The sequence below is a fragment of the Diceros bicornis genome, chromosome 3 (genome assembly GCF_020826845.1).
Source record: "Diceros bicornis minor isolate mBicDic1 chromosome 3, mDicBic1.mat.cur, whole genome shotgun sequence".
NCBI lineage: Eukaryota > Metazoa > Chordata > Mammalia > Perissodactyla > Rhinocerotidae > Diceros > Diceros bicornis.
The window spans coordinates 64,183,586-64,209,783 of NC_080742.1; the positions used below are offsets into that span (position 1 = coordinate 64,183,586).

General features: G+C 37.5%; 1 pseudogene; it reads right to left on the reverse strand.

Annotated features, from left to right (window-relative positions):
• Window positions 1-918: 918 nt before the first annotated feature.
• LOC131399911 (large ribosomal subunit protein uL6-like) lies at window positions 919-4,757 on the reverse strand (annotated as a pseudogene).
• Window positions 4,758-26,198: the final 21,441 nt, after the last annotated feature.

Here is a 26,198-nt window from a genome sequence, read left to right on the forward strand (position 1 = left end):
CCTCTTTGGCTTGTTGATTTCAAGTTCTTTGGATAAATATCCAGAAGTGGGATAGCTGGATCATAAGGTATTTCTATTCTTAATTTTTTGAGGTATCTCCATACTGTTTTCCACAGAGGCTGCACCAGTTTGCATTCTCACCAGCAGTGAATGAAGGTTCCCTTTTCTCCACATCCTCTCCAGCATTTGTTGTTTTTCGTCTTGGTGATTATAGCCATTCTCATGGGTGTAAGGTGATATCTTAGTGCAGTTTTGATTTGCATTTCCCTGATGATTAGTGACGTTGAAAATCTTTTCATATGCCTACTGGCCATATGTATATCTTCCTTGGAAAAACGTCTGTTCATATCCTCTGTCTTTGGCTGTGTTTTAGTTGTTATTTCTGGTGTTCTTTCTCTGTCTCCATCTATGTCATCAGAATTACCAGAGGCTTGTGTATTTTATTGGACTTTTCAAAGAACTAACTTTAATTTATCTAGTCTGCTTTTTGGGGTTATTTTCTATTTAAGCTACATCTGTTTTTAGCTTTTTAAATTCCTTCCTAATTTTTTTGTTTTGTTTGGTTCTTTTTCTATCATTGTGAGTTGAAAGCTTAATCCATTTATTTTCTGTCTTTCTGGTTTTCTAATAAATGCACTTAAGAATGCACATTTCTGCTAAGTATTGCTTTGGCTGCATGCCATAGATGGGAAGTGTACTACTCTCATTGATGTTCATTTTATCAGTAATTTTAGATGTGATTTCTCCTTTAACCCAAGAATTACTTAGAAACAGTTTTAAATGTTTCAAAATGCCTTTATTTTACCCTCACATCTGTTTTTCAATAGATCAATTCAATTGTGCTCTTTAAATCTCACGAATAGGTCTTAAGGATTATTCAGCATCTCATTGTTTCCAGAGCTGGGCAGCTCCCAGATGTTATTCATCTGCCTGCTGAACTCTTCCCTTTTCAGAGACGGATACCATCCAAAACCTTTCTGATATCCTTGTTTTTAACTATCGTGGCTTTTTGAATTGAATTCAATATAAGTATAAAGTTGTTTCCTTCAAGAATTAACTCATCTCTCTCAGCTTGAGATACCGAAGAAGAAATGGTCTGACCTTATCCAAATCTTGTGGATATATTTTTCACTCAAGCAATTTCAGATTTCAAGAAGAGACCCACTGTCCTGAATAACCTGTTTTTGGGGAAGTGAGTATACCCAGACGTCATCTGGTAATGAAAAACCAGTGTCCAGCCTTGAGGATGTTTTAGACATGATAGCAGAGAGTAGAAAGTACATGTACTAAGCTCCTTTCTTCTTTCCCACTATTTGTCAACCCAGGCCTTATTCTTTTTCTTTCTAAGGATATTGAGTTCTACACTAATGTGGTTGAAGTCCCTCTGGACTGTTCCTCTGTGGCCCTTTGTAATAAATGTATATCCCTTCAGGTTAACTAAATTCTATGCTCTTGGAGTCTAAAAAAATAAAATACGGTCCCTAAAATAACTCAAGGCAAATGCTAGCAAAGGGTGTCATTCTCCCATCTTTCAGGACAGGAAAGACTTGAGCATCCGCCTGGCTCCTCTGTAGCTCCCCAGAGGACAGAAAGTATAGGGGGCCAAGGGTCTCCACAGGCCAAACTTTCTCTAGAATCCTCAGCTACTGGTCTCCCCTTCCTCCCAGGCCTCCTCACTACGGGTCCCCAGGTGCTCCTTGGGTTCATCTCTCTCCTTCAGGACTGGCTAGAGTCTCAGCCCACTCACACTCTCTAAGCACGGGATCCATCTGGCTGGAAAGTGGCTGGTGTGGCAGCTGGATCAGAGATGGGGACCGGTGAATATGAGAGCACAGGTCCAGTTCAAACCACCACCTATCCTCTCTTAGACTTTTATGTTTTTGTCAGTCATATGAGCATAAAACGACATTTCATTGTGTTAATTTGAATTTCTCTACTAGTAAGTCTGACCATCTTTTTACATGGCCATTCCAACTCTCTCTTTTGTAAATTGCTACTTCATATTCTTTCTCATTTTCCTGTTGGGCTGTTTATTTTTTTGTAATAATTTGTAGAAATAAAAATATATAAATATATATATATGCGCACACACAGAGTCATGCATCGCTTGACAATGGGGATACATTCTGAGAAATATGTCAGTAGACAATTTTGTCATGCAAATATCATAGAGTATACTTACATAAACCTAGATGGTATAGCCTACTACACACTTAGGCTATATGGTACCAACCTTATGGGACCACCCTTATATACGTGGTCCATTGTTGACCAAAACATCATTATTTGGCATTACATATATATATACCGACACATATATACATACGTATATATATATAAAATATACACACATATATTCATATAATATATATAATCCATATATATATTACATAATATATATAATCCATATATATATTCATTCTGGACACTAATCCTTTGTTGTTAAATACATCACAACTCTCAGATGATGGCTTGCTGTCATTTTGTAGTGTCTTTGTTGTACAAAAGATTTTAATGCTAATCTAAGCAGTTTATTTTTTTCTTTTTAAGGAAGAAAATAAAATTAACTGAGGATGTCCTATGTTCTCCACTGCCTCCAGTTCCTAAGAAAATGTTGAAAGGGGAAAATTGATGATTCACTTCTCTGAGTACAACAATAAATAATAGCCAATGTTAATAGGAAAAAACTCAGGCTGTTTTAACATTTTTATACTAAAGCTTTAAAAAGCTGCTTAAATGTCAATTTGTGCTAAATGACAGGCTTTAAAAGAGGCCCGCAAAATTAACTGTCAAGGTTATAAAGCCTAAGAAAAAACCCAAACCTTAGGTCACATGAATGTCTGCCAGGACTGGGTAATTTTCACTTTAACCACTTTTTAGTTGACAGGAGTAATTTGTAAATGTCAAAACATTATTATTTACAAGACAGCGTGGCTGAGTCATCTTGATAGTCAAAGCAAAAGGTTTAAGTGTGTTGTGGATCATCTTAATGCTGTAATATTAATGGAGAAGAGACATATAGAAGGAACAGAGTTGAAAACAATGAGTCTAAAGCATTACTCATGTTTCCTCTATTTAGGAAGGGAAGACTCTGGCTACCACGGTAACTGCTTTTACCTGTAAACTCATAATCACATAAGGATACAGAGTAGACTAGAAATAATAAAGATGCCAATTTTTATATTTCAAAAACAAAAGTGAACCTCTCATACAAAAAAAGTTTTCATGATTATATTTCTTATGGCCCCACATCCTCACCCCAAACTGCATATTTAACTCTTGATAAGAGCATACATGTGTTTCTAGTTGACTTATTAATTTTGAGAACCTGCTTACGACACTTTTAACAGTTTAAAATAGTGACTTTGGCTATAATTGGCATTTTCTTTTTATATCAATGAATGACATAGAAAAAAACTCAAAATAGTCAACTTCTGAACTAATAATTTAAGCAATTTATTTCCCCAATCTTTAAAAAGTGACCTCTAGCAAACTCCTTCCCTCTTCCCAATGTTTTGGGTAAGCTTAATCCTATATCACGCGGTGGGCCCTCTCACAGGGTCAGTCTTTGATTGGCTCCATTGCTCGGGAGCCAGCAGGCCAGATGCACCCAGGGTTGGAGAGCTACCTCCTGTGTTAATTCTGGATGCTGATCTGGTACCCGATTCTATATGACCTTGATCCTACTTCCATCTCTCCTAGACTTAATCCAGGCCTTCTTCATCTATGACATCCTTGACTTGTGACTTGGACCCTGGGCAGTGCCATGTGGCTTCAATTGTTCTGCAGGTGGTTCTCGTTTCCTCAACCCTGTGAGCACCGCCAAGCCAGTTCTTCAACCTGTTTTAGATGGCGATAGGCAGCAACTTTAGATCATTATAAAGACGTTCTTCTTTAATAATAGTTTGTTCTGTTTAATTATAAAAGCTGACATGTTGATGGGAACAGGGAGTAAGGCCTCTTTCTGCTCCATCAATGATCTCCATCTCCCTCAGGTAGGCTGTTCCCACCTCCTTCAACACTACGAGCTTCTTTCCCCCAGACAATCCAGCTCTGGGGGCGTCAGCTTTCAAATCAAGGGCTTTACATTCTCCCCCAAAGTGAGGGAAGCCCAAAATTCTACAGCTCCAAGTCTGAGCTGCTCTCTTAGAAGGGAAAAGAAAAATGGCCTCCTCTGAGGAGGGACGGGACTAAGTGGAGTGGGGGTAGGGCACCCTGAGCAGAGTCCCTAAATGATACAGAATAGAGAAAGGCTGTTGTGATGTTTGTTGCTGTTATTATTGTTATCATTATTAGGTTTTTCAGTTCACACACAAACAACTCACATTTTCTCTTCCAAATGTACCTGGGCTTCCAGGGTAAAAACAGGTAATATGTGTTAAGTTCTCTCTAAGGGCTTTACATGCAATACCTCCATTCATCCTCACAGCCACCCTATGGTACAGGGACTGTGATCATTACCATCCCCATTTTACAGATAAAGACACTGAAGTCTAGAGATGCTATGTAATTGCCAAGATCACACAGGAGGTGATGCTAGAGGCAGTTCAGAAGCCCCTATCAGAAGAGTCCAGAGGTTATGTTCTTACTCGCAGGATGCTGCCTCGCAGCTGTACCCTGTTGCTGGCTGCATCCACAACCACTCCTTTCTGCCAGCTAAATCGGGCCCCACGCCAGCCTCTTCCTTCTCTAGGGGGGTGTTCTCTTTCAGGGGCCACCTGGATTCTCCCAGTCCCCTGCTTCTTGCCCGGGTTCATCAGATAAGTCTTTGAACTTTGTACATCTGAATTTGACTTGTGATTAAAGATTTTTTTCCCCCAAAGGCTCCTTAGCTCCTATGTAAATCAGAGGATGAGAATAAGTGTTTACTTGCCAAGCAATTCCAAGTTCTGGCTATAGTCTAATCAGAACCTCTGCTGCACGTAGGAATCATGATCCCTAAATATAGTTGTTTCTCTCTCCCTCCCTCCCTCCCACCCTCCCTCCTGCCCTCCCTTCTTTCCTTCCTTCCTTCCTTCCTTCCTTCCCTGAAGCTATGTATTTCCTCTTACTCACCAGGTCTACAATGCAGGAAAGTTACTACCTGGCGAACACTAGCACATGGGTTATATTTTTATGGTGTGAATACAGATTTGGTTTAATTGAAAGTATGAGTGGCTATCTTTACACTCAAGTCGATTTACCTATCTATCTAGCTAGCTATATATTCTTATCTATCATCTGTTTTCCTTGCAGATCTGATATTCAGGAGACGTATATTGGTGTAACCATACTGGTTGTTTGCAGCCAGCCTTTGTTATGATTGGTTGATGCTGAGCTGGTTGTGAAATATTTTGAATATTACTCCTGTATATATATATTCACAGAATCACCTATCTATCTCCATTAAAATAACAAATCCATAAACTTAGAGTCATATCATTTTAGATTTTTGATTAGTATATTCTGACCATACAAAAAGAAACAAATCATCAATGACAACACTTAGAAAGCAGGGAGCTTCCATGGTTTATCGGAGGAGACAGAGCTAATAAGAGACAGAATCAAGCCTATAACCCAGACCTGCCATATCCCTGGTTCAAGTACACTCTGTTCTCTCTCAACATCTTCCGTTGGAAATCAAGATTTAAAGAAAAGTAAACATCTGGGTATATTTAGGCAAGTCACCCTCTACCTTTGACAGAGCTCAATCACTTTTATTCTAAGCTTTGGTTCTGCCAACTAACCTTAGTATTTTAACTATAGCTAGCAACAGTGAATGTAAATAGTTTAGTGTAGGATTTTCCCCTCTTCATGACGGTTTCCTCATCTTCCAGCTCCTTCTCCCTGGCTTCCTCTTCTTAAACATTCCTAGAATTCTCATTCTATGGAAGCTGTCTTGCTATCTAAAGGTTCTCCCAGAACTGCCTGGGTCATCTTTCTCTACTTGAATTCTTATGCCTAATTTTTTCCCATATAGAAGACAGTAATACTTTCTTCTTTTTCTACATTCCCTTCCATCTTAGTTCTCATTTGCTCCTTTCCATTATATATACTTAACATTAGCTTATAATGGTTGAGTATGCTTATTTAACATTTCCTTTGTCAGTGTACCTTTCCTAAATTTTTACAGTCTGGCTTTTGCCATAGATTGGTTTTGAAAGACATTTGAGATACAAAGTTGCCATTTGTCCCAGAAACAACTTTTGAAAGTACGTTTAAGGAAATAAAATAAGATTTTGATATGAAGAGTTTCTTCACATATATTTCCTCATCTGATAATTGAACTGATTTTGTATTTACAACAGATTCCAGAATCCCTAAAACCATTTAATTCTGACTGGGAGATTTTCATCTTGATAAATCTTACAATTTAATTCAATTTTGGCACTCCTCCCATCAATCCTTTGTATTTTTATATCACTATCAAAATGTTTACAAAGAAAAGCATTTTTTTCCTTTTTCCTATTATGAAATAGAAAATGAGAAATGCCAAGAATAGAGCAACATGGGGAAGGGTATGGCTTCTGGAAGAACCTGTCAGGTTCTGTGTGTTAGTAAGAAGGATTCCACCAAGGAGATGAAGAAGCCTCAACTCACCTCAGGGAAGGTGGGGTTGTCAGACTTTTGTTTCTAAACATAAATTAAATAATTTGAATAACAAGTTTAATGACATTGTACGTGCTTTACACACTACAGAGCTGTGGTTATAAGGTATGTTTATCTATTCACCTGGCATTCAAACTCTTATAAGATATCTGTGTAAACTCTGGACCATACAAGACAAGCAGAGGGCATATTTCCCGTACTGAAGGATTCTGTTTCTAGTTTGGCAGACAGCTACATTGAGCTTATATAAACCCCTAAAATAAAAATATAAACACATACAAAATCATCATATCAACAACCTTTACTAAGTGCCTGCCAACTGCAAGATAATACAATGTCAATCTGGATCAAAATTGTTGCCTTCTTTTGTCTTTGTGAAAGTAGCAAATGTTTATTGAGTACTTACTGAGCGTCGAGGGATTTTCAAATACCATTTCTTATGGGTTGAGTATTTCCCCCCTTCTCCCAAAATCTGTTGAAATCCTAACCCCTAGTACCTCAGAATGGGACTTTATTTGGGAATGGGTGGTTGCAAATATAATTAGTTAAATGATGATAAGGCCATGCTGGTGTAGGGTGGGCCCTTAACCCAGCATGTTGGGCATCCTCATTAGAAGAGGAGAGAAACACTCAGGGAGAACAGTCATGTAATGACAGAGGCAGAGATTGGAGTGATGCATCTACAAGCTAAGGAACTACCAAGCATTGCCAGCAAACACCAGAAGCTGGAAGAGGCAAGGAAGAATTCTCCCCTGCAGGTTTCAGAGGGAGCATAGTCCTACCAACCTTAATTTTGGACTTTTAGCCTCCAGAGCTGTGAGTCAATAAATTTCTGTTGTTTTAAGCCGCCTAGTTTGTGGTCCTTTGTTATGGCAGCCCCTAACATGCCATCTCATTTAGTCCTCTCAATAAACATATGAGTTAGGTAATATTGTTACCCTTTTTTAGAGACTAGGAAACGAAGTAACTTGCTCAAAATTACATAGCTGGTAAAGGAACAAGAGTAGAGCCAGGATTTGAAGGAAGACTGTTTAATAACTGTTGTCCTTAACTACCACCCTCAATGCCTCCCACAGATGCAAGAGTTGACATTCTTTCCCAATGACCAAAAAATCATCAACCAGCCTGCACTTGCTGATTAGATGGAGCTGTTCTTCGCGCAATCCTAAGCACGTGCAGCCTGTAATAGATAAGCCTGATCTCCCGCTCAAGCAAGAGACTTTCAGGGCAACTAGTTTTTATCTAATATTCTATGGAAATTCATTTTTCCCACTAATAACTATCTAAAATATTTTAGGGGCCGGCCCGGTGGCGCAAGCAGTTAAGTGCACACACTCTGCTGCAGTGGCCCGGGGTTTGCCAGTTCAGATCCGGGGCACGCACCGATGCACCACTTGTCAAGCCATGCTGTGGCAGTGTCCCATATAAAGTAGAGGAAGATGAGCATGGATGTTAGCCCAGGGCCAGTCTTCCTCAGCAAAAAGAAAAAAAGAGAAGGATTGGCAGATGTTAGCTCAGGGCCGATCTTCATCAAAAAAAAAAAAAAGCTTAATTTGGAAAAAAAATATTTCAAAATAATATATGGAAACAAAAATTTCAAGAAAAAAAAACCCCTCATGTGGAGATTTTGTTATTTCTAGAAACAAATAACTTTATTATAAAGGATATATCTGGTCAACTCTATTTTTTAGAAAAGCATTCTGACTTCCTGATAAATATCCAGACATAATTTGGCACATCCTTCATAAGCTAGTGGAGCCTCCAGCCATCCCTCTGAGGAATACTACACCTGACTCTGCCCTTCCCCCAGACCCACCACTTCTAACACTTTCCTACTTCTCTAAAGTTCTATGTTCTGCTCTTCATTTCTCAAATTCTTGGACATACGTCAAGGCCCCAGCGAAGTGCCACCTCCTCCATTCAGCCTTCTCCAGTCTTCTCAGCCCAGGGACCTTTCCTGCTTTGATGCCTGTAGTGGGTTAAATTATGTATCCTCAAAAGACATGGCTAAGTCCTGAACCTGGTACCTGTGAATGTGACCTTATTTGGAAATACGGTCTTACAAATGTAATTAAGTTAAGCATTCTGGGATGAGATTGTCCTAGATTTAGGATAGACCCTAAATCCAGTGACAAGTATTACTATAAGAGACAGAAAAGGAGATGACCCAGAGACACACAGATATAGAGGAGAGACAGAAAAAGGCCATGTGAAGACAAAGGCAGAGATTGGAGGGTAGCCACAAGGCGAGGAATACCAAGCCAGCAGCCACCAGAAGCTAGCAGAGAGTTATGGAACAGATTCTCCCTTGGAACTTCCAGAAGGAACCAACTCTGCCATCGCCTTGATTTCAGACTCTGGCCTCTTGAACTGTGAGAGAATAAATTTCCATTGTTTTGAGCCAAGTTTGTGTGAATTTGTTTCCAAGATTGGCACTGCAGTACTTAATCAGTCATGTTAATAAGAGACAAGGCCACTAATTTATTTCTGGTATCCTAAGTTATTTTGATAATATAGCACCACTGTTTACAAACCGTTTATCAGCATTTGTGAATTATAGTTTAAGAATATTAAAGAAGCCCAAGTTGCAAATTCATCTTGACTGGAAGTAATGGCAACATTATTTTCCTTTATTAATGTTGCAACAGGGAACAGACATATATAATGCATAATTTCCTCATTTTAAGTAAGATTATCTTAAACCTAAATAACTGAGTAAATGGGACAATATTTTTTATTGACCTTGACATCTTGAACTTGAGATATTTTTAAATAGAAAAGCTGAGATAGACAATCTTGGTGAAGAGTGATGTCACTTCCTACATTAAAATTTCTTTTTAGCTTTTTAATTATAAAAACAATATATGAGAAAATTCTTGTTAAATATGAAAACAGTATAGAAGTATATGGGGTAATAAGTGAAAAAGTGAAAGCTTCTTTTTATGAGTATGTGCTCTTTACGTATTATGGATACAAACCCTCATCTGCTATATGTTATTGAATATTTTCTGCTAGTCTGTCCTCCCTCCCCCCTTTTTAAAAACTTTCTTCATGGTACCTTTTACTGTAAAGAAGTTTTAAGTTTTGGTGTAGTCCAATTTCTCAGCCTTTTTTTTTTCATAGTTTCTGGGTTTTGTGTCTTGCTTAGCAAGACCCTTCCCTTCCCAAGATTTTAAAACTTTTCTCATTTTTTTTTCAAATTCTTTTGTGCTTAGATATTAAATTTTTTGTTGTTGTTCTTAATGATAGGTTAGTCTGAGTAAAGGGTATATGAGTGTTCTTTGTAAACTCTTATTCTTGCAACTTTTCTTAAAATTATTTCCATATAAGAAGCTTTTAAAATGGATGAATTTTACATAAAAATTAAGGAGTTTTGCTAATCTTAGAAAAGGTTAGTTGACTAGGTGCAACATTTACACCCACAAAGATTATCTAGAATACTAGAAACTCCTGAAAATCAGTGAGAAAAAGATAAGTAGCCAAATAGAAGGATGGGCAAGGATTGAACAGGCAGTTTACAGGGAGTAAACCAGAATGAATGGCTAGGTATTTAATTTAATGTTTGGTGGGGGGAAGAGATTTAATTCTCCCCCACTCTAAGGTATAGCCAGTTGTCACACCATATTTCAAAAAGTTCAACATTTCCACACAGATATTAAACATTAACTTCATCAAATAATCCATTTTCATAAATCTGAATTCTAGACTCTCTAGTCTGTTTCATTGATCTGCTTTGGTATATCTCAGTGCCAATTCAATTCTGTTTTTATTATCAAGGATCCATAATATAGTTGAATAAATGTTAGGACAATTCCTTCTTATTCTTTTCCTTTTCCAAACATTTTGGATATTATTGAGTATTTTTCTTCTAGACGAACTTTAGATTCAGCTTGTTAAATTACATAGACAAAAAAAGTCTTGTTGGGATTTTGAATGAATTTACGTTAAATTAATGGATTAATTTGGAGGAAACCATCCAAAAAAAGACACATCTCTGTATTTATTCAAATATAATTATACATCCCTAAGTTTTGTTTTCATCATATATATTTTGAACATTTTTGATAGGTGTCTTCCTATATTATCCCATATTATATATACCCAGATTATTACTGGTATATCACAATGCTATAGATGTGTTTATACACTGATCTTATATCTGCCTATGTTACTAAACCCTTAACAGTTTCTTTGTTGGTTTCTCTTGATTTTCTAGGTAAGCACTCATGATTCTTTGCAAATAATGATAGTTTGATCACTTTTCTACAATTTATCTTGTTTATTTAATTATCTAATTGTGTTGGGCAGGATCTCAGGTACATAGCTGAATAGTACTGATGAGAATGGACATCTTTGTCCTGTTCATGACACCAATGGAGGTACTTTCAACGTGTTCACATTGAATATGATGTTTGCTCTCTGTTTCTGATAGATATCCTTTATAAATTAAGAAAACTTCCTTCTATTCCTAGCTTGATAAGATTTGTGTTGTATTGTTTTTAGTCAATAAGAGGTGTTGAACTTCATCAAATGGTCTTGGGCTGTATAATCTATGGCTCTTCTTTTTCAATCTGTTCATATAGTGAATCACATTGATTTATGAGTGTTAAATTATCCTTGCATTACTAGGATAAACTCTACTTTGTCAGCATATTAGTACATGTTTTTAATTGCAAGCAACAGAACCAACTCATGCTAAGTTAAGCAGAAAAGCAATTTATAAAAAGCTATCAGAGAACTCCTGGAATCTCTGGGAAGTCAAAAGAATCAGGCGTGTAGGCTACGTGGTCCAGACTAAAGCCTCACATTATTTTGTAGAACTGGTCCAGCAAAGACACATTGCAGAAACTGCTGAGCACAGACACCACAACTTTTCGCCTAAGAGGGACAGTGGATTCTCCCTTTGGCCCCACCATCTTTGTACTTGGATGTAGCCTCTACTGCACAACAAATGAATTCTGAGCAATCTCTGCTTCTTAATGTCAGTTGCTTCCAACTCAAAGTCTGGAGTGCTGATATCTGATAGGCAATGCCGAGGCCATGTACTTCTTGCTTTAGCTTTGGGGGAAGCTGGGAAAGAAAATATGTGGCATGGGCAGCCTCTATGATGGGAGATTTAGAATTTCCCAAACAGAGGAAAGGTTGTCAGATACCAAGTAGCCCAGAAGAATGACTAACGTCTCTGATAGTTCTGATGTGTTATTTTAAAAATAAACTTCTGGATTTAGTTGGATAATATTTTACTTGGGATTTCTACATCAATATTCTTAAATGAGATTATCTATAGTGTTCCATTTTTGAGCTATTCTTATTTATTTCTGCTATAAAATTAGGCTATTCTCATAGAATGATATAGGAAAATATTCATGCCTTCTATGCTCTGCAAGAGTTTACATAACATAGTAATTACCTGCCCTTTATAGGTTTAGTAAAACTTATAAAACTATCTGGGGGCTGGCCCAGTGGCTTAGCGGTTAAGTGCGCGCGCTCCGCTACTGGCAGCCGGGTTCGATCCCAGGCGTGCACCAACGCACCGCTTCTCCGGCCATGCTGAGGCCGCGTCCCACAGACAGCAACCAGAAGGATGTGCAACTATGACATACAACTATCTACTGGGGCTTTGGGAAAAAAAAAGGAGGAGGATTGGCAATAGATGTTAGCTCAGCGCCGGTCTCCCTCAGCAAAAAGAGGAGGATTAGCATGGATGTTAGCTCAGGGCTGATCTTCCTCACACACACACACAAAAACCCAAAAAACTATCTGGGACTGGAGCCTATTTTTAGGATAAAACTTTGACAACTCTTGCAATTATTTTTACAGTTATTGCCACATTCGTGCTTTTTTCTTCTATCTGGTTCAGTTTGATAATCTATACTTTTAACAGAAAATCATTTCATCTATATTTTCATATTAATTGGTATTAGAAACTTTAGTATTCTTTTATAGTTTAAACAGTCTCCTCTGTATTTGTAGATATATCTCTTTTCTCATCATGGATGGTGTTTATTTTTTCTCTTTTATATTTACTAAAAGATTCAAAGCTGTTATCTATTTTATGGGACTTCTCAAAGTGCTATCTTTTGATTTTATTGATCAATTTTACTCCTTTATGTTTTCTATTTCATTCTTTTTAATTACATCTTTATAAATTCCTTTTCCTTCTTTTTTGGAGATATTTTGTTATTGTTTTTCCAGCTACTTGATCTGAACAATTAACTTATTTACTTTCTTTCTTTCTTGAAATTATAAATTATAGCAAGCAAACAGAAAAGTGTAGAGAAAGATGTCTGTATTCCCTACACAACTTAGACAAATCCTAATATTTTGCCAAATTTGCTTCAGATAATTTTTTTTCAGTTATTTTATTGAGGTCATAATGGTTTATAGCATTGTGTAATTTCAGATGTACATTATTATGTATCAGTTTCATTATAGACTGCATCGTGCTCGCCACCAATATTCTAGTTTTTATCTGTCACCATATATACGTGCTCTTTTACCCCTTTTCTCACCCCCCACCTCTTCCCCTCTGGTAACCACTAATCTGTTCTCTTTATCCACGTGTTTATCTTCCACATATGAGGGATATCACGTGGTCTTTGTCTTTCTGTGTCTAGCTTATTTCCCTTAATATCATACCCTCAAGGTCCATCCATGTCTTTGCAAATGGGGTGATTTTGTCTTTTTTTATGACTGAGTAGTATTCCGTTATATAACACACCTTCTTTATCCATTCATCAGTTGATGGGCACTTGGGTTGCTTCCACGTCTTGGCTATTGTGAATAATGCTGCAATGAACATAGTGGTGCATAAATCTCTTTGAATTGTTGATTTCAAGTTCTTTGGATAAATACCCAGTAGTGGGATAGCTGGATTGTATGGTATTTCTATTTTTAATTTTTGAGAAATCTCCGTACTGTTTTCCACAGTGGCTGCATCAGTTTGCATTCCTACCAGCAGCGTCTGAGGGTTCCCTTTTCTCCACATCCTCTCCAACGTTTGTTATTTTTTGTCTTGTTAATTGTAGCCATTCTGACAGGTGTAAGGTGATATCTCACTGTAGTTTTGATTTGCATTTCCCTAATAATTAGTGATGTTGAACATCTTTTCATGTGCCTGTTGGCCATTGTACATCTTCTTTGGAAAAATGTCTGTTCATATCCTCTGTCCATTTTTTGATTGGATTGTTTTTTTGTTGTGGAGTTGTATGAGTTCTTTATATATTTTGGAAACTAACCCCTTGTCAGATATGTGATTTGCAAATGTTTTCTCCCACTTGGTGAGTTGTCTTTTCATTTTGTTTATGGTTTCCTTTGCCTGGCAGAAGCTTTTTAGTCTGATGTAGTCCCATTTGTTTATTATTTCTTTCATTTCCCTTGCCTGAGGATACATAGCATTCGAAAAGATGTTGCTAAGACTGATGTCAAAGAGTGTACTGCCTATATTTTCTTCTAGGAGTTTTATGGTTTCAGGTCTTTAATGTATTTTGAGTTAATTTTATTTATTTATTTTATTTATTTATTTATTTACTTGGTAAGGAAGATTGGCCCTGAACTAACATCTTTTGCCAATCTTCCTCTTTTTGCTTGAGGGGGATTGTCACTGAGCTAACATCTGTGCCAATCTCCCTTTATTTTGTATGTGGGAAGCCACCACAGCATGGCTTGATGAGCTGTATGTAGGTCCGTGCCTGGGATCCAAACCTGCAAACCCCAGGCTGCCGAAGCAGAGCGTGCAAACTTAACCACTACGCCACCAAGCTGGCCCCCATTTTGAGTTAATTTTTTGTGTATGGTGTAAGATAATGGTCTACTTTCATTCTTTTGTATGTGGCTGTCCAGTTTTCCCAACACCATTTATTGAAGAGACTTTCCTTTCTCCGTTATATGTTCTTGGCTCCTTTGTCGAAGATTAGCTGTCCATAGATGTGCAGTTTTATTTCCGGGCTTTCAATTCTGTTCCATTGATCTATGTGTCTGTTTTTGTGCCAGAACCATGCTGTTTTAATTACTACAGCTTTTTAGTATATTTTGAAGTCAGGGATTGTGATGCCTCCAGCTTTGTTCTTTTTTCTCCGGATTGCTTTGGCTATTTGGAGTCTTTTGTTGTTCCATATAAATTTTAGGATTCTTTGCTCTACTTCTGCGAAAAATGTCATTGGGATTCTGATTAGAAAAGCATTGAATCTATAGGCTGCTTTAGGTAATATGGACATTTTAACTATGTTTATTGTTCCAATCCATGAGCATGGAATATCTTTCCATTTCTTCATGTCATCTTCAATTTCTTTCAATAATGTCTTGTAGTTTTCAGTGTATAGGTCTTTCACTTCCTTGGTTAAATTTATTCCTAGATATTTTCTTCTTTTTGCTGCAATTGTAAATGGGATTGTATTCTGAAGTTCTCTTTGTGCTAGTTTGTTATTAGTATATAGAAATGCAACTGATTTTTGTAAGTTGATTTTGTACCCTGCAACTTTGCTGTAGTTGATTATTTCTAATAGTTTTCTGGTGGATTCTTTAGGGTTTTCTATGTATGGAATCATGTCATCTGCAAACAGTGAGAGTTTCACTTCTTCCTTTCCAATTCCAACATTTTATTTCTTTTTCTTGCCTAATTGCTCTGGCCAAAACCTCCAGAACTATGTTGAATAAGATTGGTGAGAGTGGGCACCCTTGTCTTGTTCCTGTTCTCAGAAGGATGGCTTTCAGTTTTTACCCATTGAGTGTGATGTTGGCTGTGGGTTTCTCATATACGGCCTTTATTAAGTTGAGGTGCTTTCCTTCTATACTCATTTTGTTGAGAGTTTTTATCATAAATGGATCTTGGATCTTGTCAAATGCTTTCCCTGCATCCACTGAGATGATCATGTGGTTTTTATCCCTCGTTTTGTTAATGTGGTGTATCACGCTGATTGATTTTCAGATGTTGAACCATCCCTGCGTCCCTGGTATAAATCCCACTTGATCATGGTGTTTGATCATTTTAATGTATTGCTGTATTCAGTTTGCCAATATTTTGTTGAGGATTTTTGCGTCTATGTTCATTAGCAATATTGGCCTGTGATGTTCTTTGTGTTGTCCTTGTCTGGTTTTGGTATCAGGGTAATGTTGGCCTCATAATTTTTTTAAGAAATAAAATATTTCAGATATTAAGTCCCTTATGTATCCCTCACCAGAGACAACTACTATCCTAAATTATGTATTCATCATGCTTTTCTATTTACTACATTTATACGTGCCCACAAGCAACCCAGAGTTTATATAAAGTTTTTAAACTTTATGTAATTGGATCATACTGTATGTATTCTTTTGCAAATTTCTTTTGCTTTTGCTGAACACATAACATTTAGGATTAATCCCAGTTTATAAATTTTATCTACTCTATACCTTCCTTTGATGAATGAGTCACAATTTATTTATACAATATCATGTTGATGAGTCTGAGAAAAAAATCCTTTACCTGGGATAATACTAAAAGGAGCAGAAGAGTGACTGTAGAAAGAGGTTGTTGAGTTGAGACAAAGCTCTAAGCATGCAGCATCAATTGGCATCATGTTTGGAAACTAACTATCATCTTTGCCATTCTTTGTCAAAAGTTTTTGACTATGTTTATTCAGAAATTTTTTTGTGGGACCCAAATGGGAACCACTTAAATAATGTGATTAATATTACTAAAGTTTGTTTTTCATTCAATGGTCACAAACTTTGTAAAGCCTGGTTTTTTTGTCCAGTTAAAAATTAGGAAAATAAAAATAGTTTCAAAATAAGTTAGATTTTTCTGAGGTTAGGGATAACTTAAAGTAGTACTGATGAATCTGCTCAACTTTTGTCCTTTCAGAATATGATGAATACTAAATTTTCATCCACCTACTTTTTAGATTTTCCTTTTTTTCCCCTCTCTCTCATCTGTTACACTCTACCTTAACTGAATACAGTACAGAACTAAAATATTGAATGGCTTGATGTTCCCTGTTCTAAATTTTAATGTAGAATATTTCTATTTCCTCTTTAGCATAAAAATTGCCTTTTGATGGATTTTTATTTAGGTCAGAAACCTCAATTTTAAAATGGAGGGAGTCTCCTCATCTGATTTCAGGCATTTGAACCTACAATAAAGCCCTTGAAATTGGTAGCTTTGCGTATTGTTTCACAGAAGCCCCATTCTGCAGGGTTGACATAAGCTAGATGGTTTGTCTGCATCATGGCATCAAATCTTTCATTAAAAGCATTCTGCAATGTCTCTAGGTCAAAATTATATATATATTTATTTTAAGATCTTAAAACAACTCTTTATTCCTATGCATTTTGAACTCAAGTAATAATGTGATTATTAAGAATGGATTGTCTTTTTTCGACTTTAGGCATGTTATTGCAGAGGTAAAAAAACCAAAAAGTGCCAAATATATGTTGCTAAAGCTGTGTAAGACTAAGAAAAAATGGTTGACACATGGATAATAAGAATATATTATAACATTTTGAAATGTATTATCAAGATATATTTTAAATTTGAAAACAAAACTTAAAAGAAAAAGTTAGGCTCCAAGGGAGACTGTCAAAGAATTTGGAGCAAATCTTTGCCATTCACAAGTGTTTCTCAGAGGAGATACCAACGTGCAAGGAGTGTGGGGAAGGTGGGTTTCTCTTTACTGTCTTCCCTCTTGGCAGGAGGGCCAGACTTGGGAAAACTCAGGAAAATAGCCTGAAGTTCCTACTCACTTCTTTGTGACTTCAGTCAAAGTATTGAAGTAAACTTCTGGAACTTCTTAAGGTGTTTACCGTTTATTTATTTAGTCAAGAAATATGTGTTAAGTGTTTATGTCAGGCACAGTGCTACCTTCTGGGTACACACTTTGAATAGATATAGTCTCTGCCCACAAAAGGACTTACAGTCTAAGCCACTAATTTATTTGTATACACCAGAAGTTTTATTTTTTTAACCTATTCTTTCTAGATTGGAGTCGTTTTACTACTTTACCTCTCTATTAAATATCTAGAACCTGTCATTTGTCTTCTGCTTAAAGAACGAAGGTGTTCTCTGTCTTCTTTGTGCCCTTTCAGAGAGGGACTCAATGATTGTAACCTAGTTAATAGCAGTAAGACAGAGCCAGCTGGGAAGGGCCAGAATGTGGGCTATTCCTGCTCCCTGGCACCAGACAGACCCTGGAGGACAGAGAGATGCATGTTGAGGTGCTGAGACCCTCATCTAATGAGTAAAATATAACACCTAATAATAACAGCACACAGTTGTACAGGACATAATATGTTCTAGGCATAAATAACATCATACTTGTATTAACTTATTTACTCTACAGCATATGCCCATGAGATGGATACTAGACTTTGCCTTCCTGTCTTAATTCAGGATTTGGATGCCTTTCCTCGGGAATAGTTCCTTTCTCCCTCCAGAAGCTTATATGAAATCCCAGCTTATGAAGGTAAAGCTTCTTAAAATCCCCAAGACAAGCAGGTGTGTTGATTTTTCCCCATCTGTTTTCATGTTGACGTGGTATCTCTATATTGTAGGGAGATGGAGAATCTTGAGAAAAGTCTCATAGCATGGTAGAGACTGTAAGTTAGCTACCTCAATATACATTATATCCTTTTTACTCAGTAATAAAGCTCCCAATTTATAGCTGGACACAAGGCTGTTAAGAATCAAGAGTAAATTCCCACGCCTCTCTTGCAATTAGGTTTGGCCATTATGACTAGGTTCTAGTCAATGAAGTGTAAGTGGAAGTGTTATGTGCAATCTCAAGAAGTTTCCTTAAAGAGAAGGAGTGTGCCCTTCCTCACACTTCTTCCTTCCTGTTGACTGGAATGCAAAAAGACTGTTGGAGATTGAGCAGCCATCTTGGATCCGTGTCTTGAGTATGATGGAGCAAGAGCACAGGTGGAGACTGCTGATCATGGAGCCACCGTTCAGCCCCGGATAGTTTACCTCCAGGCTTTATGAGAGAAAGAAATAAAATTCTAACATGTTTAAGTCACTGTTATTTTAAATTTATATTTTTCATAGCTAAACCTAATCCTAACTAATACAGATCAAATTAAATCTACTCTCCACCCCTATCCTGGTGGTAGTACTTACTCATATATCTGCCTTCGTTCCCTTTCCCCACCAACCACCATTAGTCCTTCTTATTGAACTTCCAATAGACTTCCCACCACAGTCCACTTATCCTGCCTCCAAGGCCTCAGAATGGTCATGCCCTGGAATTGGCTGATGCCTTAGGAAATACAAGGGGATTGTGAGTAGGCTAGTAAGGTTCTCTAATTATTAAGGAAGATTTGTTATTGTCCTGTGACTGCTGTACAGTCTATTTGGAGAAGGCAGGGGTGAGGAGGTAGGGGGACTTGGTGACCCCTTGGCCTTTAAGGTTATATTTCTGTTATGATAATAGGTTGTGTGCACTGGTATTCTGAGGGCAAAATGTTGGCCATGTCTTATCCTTCAGTTTTATTGAGCGTTCTTGTTTATGATTCCTTGCCATCCAGCTTGTTGGCCTGCTTTCTGACTCCCCAGTCTTGCTGAGCTTTTTGATCTCTTATTTCTTCTTTTTTCTGGTTTCTTCTACAGCAGAGGTCCTCAACCTGGGATCCGTGTACCATTAAGGTGCTGGCTTGAGGTGGGGGGAGCCTGTGAAACCTTCTTACGTTGTGTATGGACTTTTGTGGATATGTGCATGGGTGCATTTCTTTCTTTTTATAGGTGGAAAGCCCACATTTCATTAAATTCTCAAAGAGATTTCTAACTATGAAAGGCTAAAGGTTTTCCATATGTCAAACCTTGATTGAGTCAAATACTTAGAGAGCTGCAAATATGGGCCATATTATTTGGCATCATATAGTCTGCTTTCATCAAATTGCTTTTTTAAAATTTCTTATTATTTTTTTTTGTGAAATATAATAGACATATAACATTATGTTAGTTTTAGGTGTACAACAAAATGATTTGATATTTGTATATACAGTCACGCAACGCATAATGACATTTTGGTCAAGGACAGACAGCATATACGATTGTGGTCCCATAAGATTAGTACCATATAGCCTATGTGTCTAGTAGGCTATACCATCTAGGTTTGTGTAAGTACACTCTATGATGTTCACACAGTGATGAAATCGCCTAACAACACATTTCTCAGAACGTGTTTCCATCATTAAGTGACACATTACTGTATTGTGAAATGATCAGCATATATCTTGATATTCATCTACTTTACATCCATCACTACTCGTAGTTACAATCAAGTCTACTTAACGTTGATCACCACACATAGTTAAAATTTTCTTGTGATGAGAACTTTTAAGATCCACTCTCTTAGCACCTTTCAAATACAATACACTATTATTAACTATAGTCACTATGTTGTACATTAAATCCCCAGGACTTATTTATTTTATAACTGGAACTTTGTACCTTTTGACTACCTTCACCCATAATGTCCACCCCCTACTCCCATCTCTGGTAACCACCAGACTGTTCTCTATATCTATGTTTGTTGGTTTTGTTTGTTCTTTTTTAGATTCCACATATAAGTGAGATGGTATTTCTCTTTCTCTGTCTGACTGATTTCACTTAGCATAATACTCTCAAGTATTATGTGGTCTTGAATGGCGAGATTTCCTTCTTTTTAATGTCTGAATAATATTCAATTTTATATATATTCAACATCTTTTTAATCTAGTCATCCATTGATGGACACTTAGATTGCTATTGTAAATAGCAACACTTGGACACTTGGCTATTGTAAATAATGCTGCAATGAACATGGGGGTGCATATATCTTTCTGAGTTAGTGTTTTCATTTCTTTTGGATAAATACTCAGAAGTGGAATTGCTGGATTATATGGTAGTCCTATTTTTAATTTTTTTAGGAAACTGCATACTGTTTTCCATAGTGGCTAGACCAATTTACATTTCCACCAACAGCTCACAAGGGTACCCTTTTCTCCACATCATTGCCAACACTTGTTACCTCTTGTTTTTTTGATAATAGTCATTCAAACAAGTCTGTGGTGCTATCTCTTTGTGGTCTTGATTTGCATTTCACTGATGATAAATGATGTTGAGTACCTTTTCATGGACCTCTTGACCATCTGTATATCTTCTTTGGGAAAAATGTCTATTCTGATCCTCTGTCCATTTTTTAGTCAGATTTTTTTTTTTTTTTAGTTATATGAGTTCTTTATATATTTCAGATATTCACCCCTTATCAGATGTATGATTTACAAATATTTTCTCCTATTCAGTAGGTTGCCTTTTCATTTTTTTTGATGGTTTCATTTGCTGTGCAGAAGCTTTTTAGCTTGATGTAGTATCATTTGTGTACTTTTGTTGCCTTTGCTTTTGGTGTCAAATCCAGAAAGTCATCATCAAGACCGGTATCAAGGAGCTTTCTGCCTATGTTGTCTTGGAGTTTTACGGTTTCAGGTCTTACATTCAAAAGTCTTTAATCCATTTTGAGTTAATTTTTGTGAGTGATGTAACATAGGGGTCCATTTCATTCTTTTGCGTGCAGCTATCCAGTTTTCCCACCACCATTTATTAAAGAAACTGTCCTTTCCCCATTGTATATTCTTGATTCCTTTGCTGTAAGTTAATTGATCATATGAGCGTGGGTTTATTTCTGGGCTTTCTATTTTGTTCCATTGATCTATGTGTCTGTTTTTATGCTAATATCACACTGTTTTGATTACTATAGCTTTCTAATATAGTTTTCAATCGGGAAGCATGATGCCTCCAGCTTCGTTCTACTTTCTCAAGATTGCTTTGGCCTGGTGACTTCTATAACTATTAAGTTTCTCTTATTTTTACTGCAAGAAACTCAACCAAAATCCGTGGCCCATCTCTAGCTTACCTATGATTTTATCTTATTTTTCCCAACCCAATTTTATAATCTGCTCATTTTTAACCTCTTGTGTGTATACTGAATAAGCTGCCTTAAATTCTTTTTTAGAAGGATCTATGATAAAAATATATAATCATAGCTTATTTGAAGGATTCATCATTAATTTCCTGTGTCAGACAGACTCTAGTGTTGTGCTAAGGCTTGCATTAACCATGTATGTCCAACATTAAACACAACTTCCCCATTCACCCTCAGAAATGTCTAAAGCAATTGTGATCCAAGATATCAATCTGTAAGTACTGTGGTATACCTAATGAGTGGAGGATTCTGAAATTTAGATTGAAGGAAATGGTAGAAAAGGATCAGAGAGAGAGCCTAGGAAAATGACATCAATTTTGAAGGAGGAAGTGACAAGTCTTCTGAAACAAAAGATGAGAAAGGATGGAGGTCAAGACAGATATTCTAATGTGGATAGAAGGTGAGATGAAGGAATATACAAGTGATGGCTCAAAATTTTAATGAAAGAGAGAAGGGGAAGATTTAAAGCAATCTGCATGAAAAAGGGAGCGGCAGGGGTTAGTTCTGATATGAACAGCCCCATTGGGATGAGAGGAGTCAATAAAAGAGTAACAAAAAAAAAAGTGAGGAAAAGGTCATTTCAACAGTCCATCAAATTTCTATGAGCATTACCATGTTAAGATACACTGTAGGCCCACGGTCAGAGAAGATACAATCCCTTTCCTTGTGGTTGTCACACTTAATGGGAAAGCCACCACCAGAGCCCAGTTGAAAACAGATGAAAGTGAAACATTAGCATAATCACATGACAATCTTCAACAAAGCTCGTTGGACTCAGGAGGAGAGGAAGTTGAGTTGGGAGCTGTGAAGATTCAGGTTTATTAATGGCCTCATGGAGGTATTCAAGGCAATACTGGTCTTGGTGAACCTGATGCCCAGCCTAGGAAAGAGATATGTAGAGTAAGGGAAAGCACTGCTCCTGCGTAGAGGGAGTGGAATAGGTGTCCAGAAAGGCGCCACCTTAGGGGGGCCATCAAATTAGAGATCTTTTAAGTGAGAAGAGACACCCAGTTAAGCCCTGATGGTGGGTCACTGAGACAGTGCGGAGGGACATGGATGAGCAAGAAGTGTTGTGAAGATGTAATAAGGGCTTACATATGTCATAATATGATCTAAACAAATAGGAAGTACTATACAGGGATTATGGGGAGTTGGCTCCCCACAAATCTGAGAAAGACCAAAGCATGTAAGGTCCTGCTCACCCATGAAAGTCTCTAAGTACAGGAATTCTGATTCTAAAATCATCTCCATTTATATTGCTTTATGTTTTTGAGACACTAAGTTGTTTCTGAGCTGCCTTACCATGAAGATTCATCATCTTTTCTTAGCTCTTCTTTTCTTTGGCCTGTTATCTGTGTCAGGTAAGACTTTAGCAAAAATAAGGGAAAAGTTGACACAAATGAGAAGGCTATGTGAAATGACACAGCAACCATCTGTTGGCAATGGTAGTGCTTTGTGGTGCTCAACGAATGTTTTGAATGAATGAATCATTGTTTCTTTACAAATGACTCCTTGAGAATAGAATAGAATTTGGGGAATTCCAGATTCTCTTTCTATTTCATACCAAATTTTTCATCTCAGCTATGAGGTAGAATCTTAGATTATTTCCAAGAAGGGGAATTTAAGGATTATCTCCTCAGCCCCTCATTTTACAAAGAATGATTTTGAGACCTTGAATCCAGGTCCTCTGACTCCCAGTATATCAAGCAAATTTTATTTCTACTTTCATGGTTCTCTGCCTATTATAAGGAAAGTACAAATAGTATTTATTTCATAGAGTTTCATTGTGAGCCTTAAATGTGTTAATCCATGTAAAGGGCTTTTAATAGTAAAATAGTTGACAAATAGTAAGTGCTCAAGAAATGTTAACTATTGTTATCATTATTACAATTTTCACCTCTTCTTTAGTTTATCCCCTTTAGTAATTTTTCCTTTCAGTTCAAGAATATCCTCAATCAGGATGAGCCCAAAAGAACTGAAGCCACTGGAGTTTTACTTTAGAACTCCAGGTACCCGTGACGTGATAAGGGCCTGACAGGGTTAAGTGTGGAAAGGAAGGGATGGAGGAGAGGGATTAAATCGAGAAGATGAAAACATTGATGGTGCGAGGGTGAGAAGGGGGAAGAAGAGCCAATGATGGCACATGGGGTTAGGCTGAGTGATTTGGAAAGTTCTGGTGTCATTAATAGAAATGTGAATGCAGAGCAAGGGAGCTGGTTTGCGGATGAAGCCAGTTTAAATGATTTTAGAAATGGTTCCTTTGAAGTGACAGTGAGACATCCAAGTGGAAATAATCTAGTAGACAGACAAGCGGAGATACGAAACTAGGAGAGAGCTTGTGGCTGAAGATAAACATTATGGCACCTTCCAAAGAAGTATGACAGTTGAGGTTATATGAATAAATTACCACTTCAAGGTAATTCTCCCTCTGTCCTTTCTATCAGGCATGTTATGTTCTGGGCATGGTGATGATAAGCGCTGTGTACTAGTGGAGGACAAAGGCCACACAGAAAACTACCACTCTCTTTTCCTTTCTCCTCCTCCTTATTATTCTCCCCTCCACCTTGTTCTCTCTCTATATATTTTTCTTGTTCCTGAACATATAAGGAAGCTTACAAATTGCATCCAATGAGTTTTTTTTTAAGCGAAGTAATTAGTAGGAAGATTCAGGCAGAGGAAAATCAGCTTAGAAAAAAGTAATTTGGAACACTGATGATATTGTGTTCCAAAATGATCCCTGGGTGAGGTTGCCAAAAGTGGAGGGTAGAGGAAATCCTTGATGTGGATTTCGATTAGGAATGGAGTAGCCTAAGCTACCTCCTGAGAAACCTGCACCTCAGCTTTATGTATCTGTTGCCCTCACTTGCATGGAATGGCAGGACATCTAGCATGGTATGATCTTCCAGAAAGTTCAGGGCCTTTTTTATAGGATCATTCAATAATGCTGGACTTATTCAGTCAACAGGGAGGTCAATCTGTCTTCCACACAAGGTCAGGAGCACCTGCAGTCTCTGTCAGCCCCTTCTAAAATCTATTTTTAAATCTGATTGAAAACTATTTTGTTCCCATGGGCCATTATCACCTTTAATTCCATGTCTTTATATTTGCAGTCTCTACTAGAACTTTGTAAATATATATGCAAATAAATGTGGTCCCCTGGTTTTGCTTATTTGTTTACTTCTCTATCTGCTTATTTTTAGGAACTGAAGATACTCATGGGGTCACTAGCTTCCTGGACTGTAAAAATCAAACACTGTGTAATTCTCGAAATGAAAATGGAAGCTGTTCTCATGCTAACACAGAGGTTGGAATATGTGTCTTGCGTCTTAGACGTGCAAAGCTAACCATAAAGTAGAAAATTAGGAAGACAGGATGCTCAACTCTCTGTCTTATTAAAATATAAAGTCTGTTTTCTTTTCTCTCTCTTTTTTTCTAGAGTGACACACATTTATTTATTGACAGTTTTGACAAAAGTTTATTAAGGAATTACAATGAGATCCAACATTTCTTCTTGAGTTCCAACAGATCAGAGAATACAGATTAAGAAAACAAAAGGAGACCTGTTCTGTTTGGGTGGAAAGCTTGGGGGAGTGTGAAGCGCCAGAGGAAAGGATCTGACGGGGCATCTAGAGTGTGTCTGTGAGATACAGAAAGGGCATGTGGCAATAGAGGTAACTAAATTTTACTGTCGAATATGAATGGAGTCTTCCCTCCCTGTTTTGCAGATTTTTGTAAAATCTTAATTTGCTTTTCAATGATTACTTTTGGCTCAAAATCTTTGATGGTAACATGTTAGTGTTTGTATCATAACCTGTGATTCCTTTCCCTGACTTTAGAAGCCAAATACCCATGCGCTACCCAGACCTGGTAAAGTAGGAAAGTGGTTCTTGGAGCCTGGGACTCTTTCCATTGCCTACCATGCCTGTGATGCCCAGACTATCTGCAGTGACTATAATTCCCACTTGGCATGCCAGACAGGGCTATGCTCCCCAAATACCTTATTCATCAAGGTTCACTGATTCCACCACATCAGCTTCCCTCAGGTTCCTCTGAGAGAGGAACCACTCTCTCAGATTTTTAGGAAAAAACATGATTGAACAATTCTACTTTGGGTGGAAACACTGCTTACGCATGCAGAAATATCTGCATTTTAAATAGGAAGCTTAGTGCTAGTAGGTGAACTTTAGACTATATAACTAAAGTGAAGAATTTCAGGCAAATATGGGTCTATCACCCAGGGTTCTGGCTGGAAACAGATGAGACAGGCAAAGAGGTTCCCAAATGTATGGGTGGGGCTACTGTCCAGGAATGGGGCAGCAACCAGAGAGAGCAATGAAGGGAAGGAACCTTTAACTAACAGGTTTCCCCTGAAGGCCCATAGGGAGGGAGCAAAGGGGAGTTCCCCCAAACACTAGAAGGGAAATACAAAGGAATAGCAAGGGAAAAAATTGGCAAGGGAACAATGGTTTGACTTTAATTATTAATAGAAGGGGGGAGGGGCGGCAGTAAGGCTTATAAATGGAAATACTGGTATGGAACGTGCTTAGAAAAAAGAGTATTTGCTTGCCTGCTTGTTTCAAAATTCAGTGTGGCAGCTGCAGACCCTGCTTTGGAATCGATGTGGCCTCCTAGAGGGGCGCTGCCCCTTCTCCTGTGCCCTGCCCCTCCCCAGGTGAG